The sequence below is a fragment of the Onychomys torridus genome, chromosome 1 (genome assembly GCF_903995425.1).
Source record: "Onychomys torridus chromosome 1, mOncTor1.1, whole genome shotgun sequence".
In the NCBI taxonomy this organism is placed as follows: Eukaryota; Metazoa; Chordata; class Mammalia; order Rodentia; family Cricetidae; genus Onychomys; species Onychomys torridus.
The window spans coordinates 6,178,621-6,185,950 of NC_050443.1; positions in this window are offsets into that span (position 1 = coordinate 6,178,621).

The following is a 7,330-nucleotide window of genomic DNA, read 5'->3' on the forward strand; positions in this document are numbered from 1 at the left end:
CATTGGTCCACATGTTCGTTTTTATGCCAATACCAAGCTGTTTTATTACTATAGTTTTATAGTAAAGCTTGAGGTCAGGCATGATGATGCCTTCAGAGGTGGCTTTATTGTATATGATTGGTTTAGCTATCTTGAATTTTTGTTTTTCCATATAAGTTGAGTATTGTTTTTTCCAGGTCTGTGAAGAATTGCCAACACATTTCTTTACGGATCTTTAAAAAACAATATTCAGTTTTATATAGAAACACAGAAAAATGCAAGATAGAAAAAATACTGAATAATAAATGAACTGTGGGAGGTTCCATTATCCCAAATTTCCATTTGTACTACAGAGCTATAGTGGTGATAAAAAAACACTAAGATCAACAATTAATAAGTGGTGATTATTCCCATAGGCAAAGGTGTACTATGGGAATCCCCAAACAACCCAGGCTATTTCCAAGTTGATAGGCTACTCCCCACAAACTGACAGCAAGGCTCTATTGCTGAAGACTACACCTACATAACTTATTGAAGGTGAAGAAGTCAGCTGGTACCTGCATAGATAGAGCCTTTACCACCTCTATGATCTAGTGTCTTTGGTACAAGAAGGTACTCTGTATCCCACCAAAATAGAAACATAATCATCCCCCATCTCCAAACATTTTATTTGGAAAGGTGTTTTGCCAAAGTTGCACAAAGCTTGTGAGGGTAACCAACCAGCATCTGATATTACTTGAAGTCCACTTCATATAACAGAACCCATAACCAGCACTGCTAGACCAAGAACATGAAACTAGATAGCCCAGGGACCTAAGGTACCCAAATACAAAAAAAGGAAAATGTAGTAATAAAATAACTCCTAATGACATTATGCTATACTCATATATCAGTGCCTTACTCAGTCATTATCAGAGAAGCTTCCTTCTACAGGAGACAAGAACAAATACAGAGGACATTACACAGAGAGTGAGAGACCTTGGAACACTCTACCATAAACAGGATGTCTTTATCAACTCCCCCTCCCTCAGGTCTCAGAGAACGCCTCAGAAGAGGGTGTGGGAAGAGTGTAAAAGCCAGTGGGGATGGAAGGCACCAAGAAAATATCAAAGCTCAAATTAAATGAAGCAGCATGCTCAGGATCTCCACAGATCTGCACCAGATCCTCTGTGTATATATTTTGGCTTCCAGTTTAGTGTTTTTATGAGATTCCTGAGTGTGTGGATGAGTAGGTAGGTCATCTTGTGCCTTCTTATGGGTTCATTTCCTTCTGTTTGTGTTGTCCAACTTCACTATGTTGCTTTTTGTTTTAATCTTATATTTCATTTTATATGAAGGGAGTGTATCCAAATGGGAGGGGAGAGGATGAGGAACTGAGAGAAGTAGAGAAAGGGGAGGAAAAAACACCATTTTAAATAAAAAAGAAAATAGAGTAACAAAGAAACGCCTCTAAATACTTCTCTTTAGTGGTATCATCCAAAACAGCCGGCAGGTGAAAGTCACTTTTGTGTTCACCAAAAAAGAGTGCATGAACATAATATGGTGCAATAACAAAATAGAATAGTATCCAGTCATAAATTAGATAGTCTGTTCCTGTATAAATAAGTCTCCAAGTGCATGAAAGCAGCTACAAATACTGTATCATTCAACCTAGGTAGTCAGGCCCTAAACAGAAACTACATTGGTGAAGCTAATGAGTTTTTTGTTTGGTTTTGTTTCTTTTGTTTCTTTAAATAAGCAAAATTTCCCAGTTTACAATGAAAAGGCTCAGGTGGTTTGCCAAAGAGCAATCAGATTGTTCCTCAAATTGTTAATCTGTACAACTGAAATGAACGCCATGATAAATGGTCTACTGTGTGTGTTTTTCAAAAACTACACAGGAAAATAGAACAAAATAGTGGCAGAGGGACATTTTGGTGGGAGATCCAAGAGGAGTGGGAAGAGAAAATTACTTTAGAGATGAACAAGAGCCATTGTGAATACACAAGAAATCTTTAAAGGATTAAATAAAAGTTTTTTTTTAATAAAATAAAAAGATATATGGGTTTCTGCTTTGTTTTGTTGGTATAGACATGAAGAATGATTGCTACTTAGAAATGCCCTTTGCTTGGGTACACAAATCAGTGGCAAAAAGGGAAGAGTCCTGATGATGAACTTGCTTTTTTATCTGCAAGACAAAAAAAAGGACATAAAGGTATTAGAGGAAAATATAGAATGTTTTAAGATTCTTTCAATGGCAGCAGTGCCTGATATTGGACTATCATAACTCTGAAGGATCTAAATCATTGGGTCACAACCCTTTTGAGAGATTAAAGACCCTTTCAGAAGGGTCACCTAAGACCATCAGTATACATAGATATATACATCACTATTCCTAACAGTAGCAAAATTACAGTTGTGAAATAGCGACAAAAATCAATTTATGGTAGGTTGTTAGCACAACACAAGGCACTGCATGAAAGAGGCAAAGCATTAGGAGGGTTGAGAATCATTGCTTAAAGTCAAGACATTAGGAGAAATTTACAAATTTGAGTTTTGTTTGGTTTTCTTTGTTTCAGAAATTTCAAGAGAAAAATTGTACACCACTGTTGATATCTATGTGTCTTTCCTTTTGCAAATTAGATTGTGTATAATAATCAAAGGGTTTTATTTTAAAAAGAAATCATAACAGAATGAGATCTGTCTGACCTAATATAGCACAATGCAGTACTCAATGTCATCAAGTTTCCTTCCAATATTTTAACTTCTAAATTGATACATGCAATTTGATGCCCTAATGGCATTCATCAATATAAGTACTTCCTGTTATCAAACCACTCAAACAAACACAAAATGAGAAACTAAAAGAGCCTCCAAATAGCTCATAATCTTATAATCTGGAGGCCCAGGATCAGCTTTCATCCTAGTACTCTGGAGGCAAAAACAAGCAAGTCTCTATGCCATCTTCCATGCTAGCCTGATCTACATACATGTTCCATGCCAGCTATGGCTACATAGTGAGAAACAGTAAAAGCATGTTAAGAGACTTCATAAATTAAATCTACAGCATGTAGAAAAATCACAATAGGAAATCTCATCATTTTAAATGGATAAAATCTCTTTCATTCTCACACTGAGTGTGTGGAGAGAGAGTACGGTGTCCTAAAACTCTTTTTCCTTGAAGGAAAAAAGTACGTTGTCCCTATACTAAATGCCATTGTTTTTGTATGATGGTAATTGAGTTAGAGAAACACAAACCACATTCTACATATTGTCTTGAAAGTTACAGAATCCATCTGTAAGGAGCTGAATTAGTTGAATCATGCAATGGCTCACACTGTGATGTCTGTAATGTGAACAGAGAACATGAAACAGTAATAAGACATGTGAACCTGGAAAGGAAGACAGAAGAGTAAGTAGTGAATTCAGATTTAAAGCTATATTAAAGCTTGTGAAACTCCATTATTGAAGAGCCAGTGTGTGTGTGTGTGTGTGTGTGTGTGTGTGTGTGTGTGTGTGTGAAGGGGGAGAGGTAAAGAGGGAGAGGGAGAGCAATTCGAGAGGTTGGTGAAAGAATGCTTGAAAACAGATATTCTACTGAATTCAACAAAGGAACATTTCAATCATCTTACCTTGATAAAGCCACGTGAAAATGAATACAAGACTAGGAAAAATACCTAAATTGCTTCATAGCTTCCTGTATTTCTCTGCCTAAAAAATTAACACAGGGTCAGTTGTTCCTTTAATAACTGTTCTGTGATCAGGTGTGACTATTGGTAAGAAAGACAGTGGGAAGATATATAAAGCGAAAGAGATTAAACATGGACTGAGAAAGAAAAGGAAACAAAGAATGTTATGAGCAAGTGACTCTCTGAGCAAAGATGTCAGTTAGGGCAAGGCACAGTTGGGGAAGGTGAAGGAGTGGTTTTTGTAAGGCATGGCAAACATGAGTGATGGATTAGAGTTCAGGCAATTGTTCCCTTAGTCTGTGAAGAATGCTAAACGAGTCATAGTTTTGGGGAGTGCAGTGGCATAAGGTAAGGAAGTCCATTCTGATCTCATCAAGAGCCCTAGATTCTCAGTCAGATGCCACCATATTGAGAGTCTTCAAAATGTGTCATTGAAAAGTAGATGCATCTCCAGAGCAGTAACTGGACACTACTATTCTACCTCCCTTAATTGAAATAAAGTGGACTTAAAGATAGTCACTGCGGAATGCTAATAAAAGGACGTTTTGCTGAGCCAGAAGGTATCTCTGACCCCCAGAGACCTAACAGAAGCAGTGTTTGAAAGCAGTGGATTCAGAGAGAGGAGAAAGTTACTTAAAAGGAGAAATTCTAGGATGGCCCCAGAGCCATTCTCCTTGGACAGTGCTCTTCACACACCCACCAGCCATCTCAAACTGTAAGTCTTCAACTTCTCTCCCAGGGTACGCCGTGTCCAGAAAAGCTGCAAGGTTCTGTGTCAAGAGAGCACAATAAGTAGAGCTGTGTATGCGCTGGAACCTTCTAGAAGACTGCCCTCACCTTTATCTTAGAATTCTGAACTTGTGTTTGAAAATTCTCTCTGGAGTCAGTGGACAACCAGAATCATCGCTGATTAATAATTAACTTACTCTGTTTGACTTTAAATCGACTATAACTTCTGCTTTCACCCTGTGGGCTTAGCAGGGGAGGAAATTGTGCCCAAGAACATTTCTCAGTCCACAAACTATAACACATATTTATGACATGCTGATTTTTCACATCAACTTGGAACCAGAGCACAATGCTGAAGATGGTATTTCCACACTACAAATTCTCAGTGTCCCTGAACACAATCATGTCCCATTTTTTATAGAAAGCTGTTTGATTCAAGGTGGGAAATTTTCTCCCTTTTTTTTTTTTTTTTGAGTTTCAAGACAATGTTTCTCTGTGCAGCTTTGCGCCTTTCCTGGAACTCACTTTGGAGACCAGGCTGGCCTCGAACTCACAGAGATCCTCCTGCCTCTGCCTCCTGAGTGCTGGGATTAAAGGTGTGCACCACCACTGCCCTGCAAAATGCCAATTGTTTTTATGTATATTGGTTTTTTCAAGACAGAGTTTCTCTGTGTAGTTTTGGTGCCTGTCCTGGATCTCACTCTGTAGACCAGGCTGGCCTCAAACTCACAGAGATTTTCCTGGCTCTGACTCCCTAGTACTGGGATTAAAGGCGTGTGCCACCACCATCTAAATTTTCTCCTTGATAGAACAATTTCTTTCATTTTTTTAAGGAGTAGTGTCTCACACTTGCAATTTCAGCACTTGGAGAGAGGAGCAGGAAGATTTTCACAAGTTCGAGGCCAGCTTGGGACACACACACACACACACACACACACACACAGCGGGACAGAGAGAGACAGTGAATATGAGAGAGAGAGAAAAAAATATGAGAAAGAGAAATACAGTGAGGAAAAATAGGCATTTTGTCTTAGAGTAACAGTTACCAAGTAAGAGTGTCATGGTATCATTCTCATTTTTGTCCAACCACTATAAATTTTTAATATAGTCTTCAAGTTTCTACATAATTCATAATCAATTTGTACTTCCACAAGCTGTAAGACAATTGAACTATCTAACCACAAGGATCCTTTAATTCTTTTCTTTAATCCAGCTCTGAGTCTCAAAAGCATCACAGAAATGTGTAAAGAGTAAGAATGCAAAGAGTAAAGTCTCTTCAAGAAATTAAAATAAGACAGGATTAAAGCTGAAATTTTTTAGGAGAAACAAGATAAGAAAATGTTCGGGTTTTAGAAATGATAAATTTTATATTACCTTTAATAAATGAGATTTTTAATGTTTTCATTTCTTCTACTCTGGAGCAAGTGAAAATTTTTCCTTTTTATAACTTTTTCATTATATCTGACTATTTTTCCTAGGGAGACATGATCCATCATTTCTAAGCTCATTTGCCAACCAGATTAGGAAAATACTGACAATGTCATGAGATTTAGAGTATCTACTTGTATTGAGATTTCCCGATGAATTGAGTTATTTACCATGACATATAAACATTATATTGCCAATGGTTTTTCAATGTAAAAACAACATGAAACTTTTAAAAGTCAAAAGACATGTTCCATGTTCTTTAATATGCATCTTTTGACTTAGTTATGTGAAACTTTTTATTCATAGTGGTTGGGTGTTAACAAAGAGACCCACAATTGGTCAAAGTGCAGAGAATAAAGGACTGCAGATTACTCACACCACTGTCTCTTGATGCTCAGGGATTCTTACAGAAGAAGAGACAGAAGGACTCTAACAGCCAGAAGTGATTGGATGACTATAATAATACAGTCTTCTCTACATCAGTTGCTCAGGTGAACTCACTGCAATTGAGATACCATACTTAAGACCTGTGTAAAGTTAAGTCAGAAAAATTCCCACATGAAAGCAGGGATGGTCATGAAGGCCTCCCCATCTAAGGAGCTGTTGGTTATTAATATGGGCTAAAAGAGGGAGGGGCTTTTTTCCCTAAGGTGTGAATCTTGGAATACTGCCCTGCTTCTGTAGAAGGCCATGCATCAAAAGCATATGCACAGCACCTACTGGTCTTGCTGGAAAAACAAAACACTAGGTTGCATGGGTAGGAAAGAAGAGATATATCTTTTAAGAGTTGTGGAAGGGGGTAAAAATGTATCAATATACATTGTAAGAAATTTTATTCTCTTTTTATTAAGAAATACTTTGTTTATTTTATATACCAACAACATATCCCCCTCTCTTCCCTCCTCCCACTGCCCCCAAGCCTTCATCCCCAGCACACTCCCCATTCCCTCCTCCAACAAGTTAAGATGTCCCATGGAGAGTCAGCAGAGCCTGGTACATTCAGTTGAGGTAGGTCCAAGGTCCTCCTCCTGCATCAAGGCTGTGCAAAGTGTCCTACCATAAGTAGTGGGCTCCAAAATGCCAGCTCATGCACCAGGGATGGATCCTGATCCTACTGCTAGGGGTCCCCTTAAGCAGATCAAGCTACATAACTGTCTCTCTTGTAAACGGCCTTGTCCAGTCCTGTGGAGGCTCCACAGCTATTGGTCCACAGTTCAGGAGTTCCCACTATCTTGGTTTGGTTGTCTCTGTAGGTTTCTCCATCATGATCTTGATGCCCCTTGCTCATGGAATCCCTCTTCTCTCTCTTGGACTGCCTCATGGAGCTTGGCCTGATGCCTTGACATGGATCTCTGCATCTGCTTCCATCAGTCACTGGATGAAGGCTCTGTGATAACATGGTATTCACCAAAGATTGTATGAAATTTTCAAAGGACTGACAGAAATGGGGGAAAAGAATGAAAAGCTTCTGGTAGAAGCTAGATAAATCTTAAGACAAAAAATAGCATTGAATTAATATAGTTCTA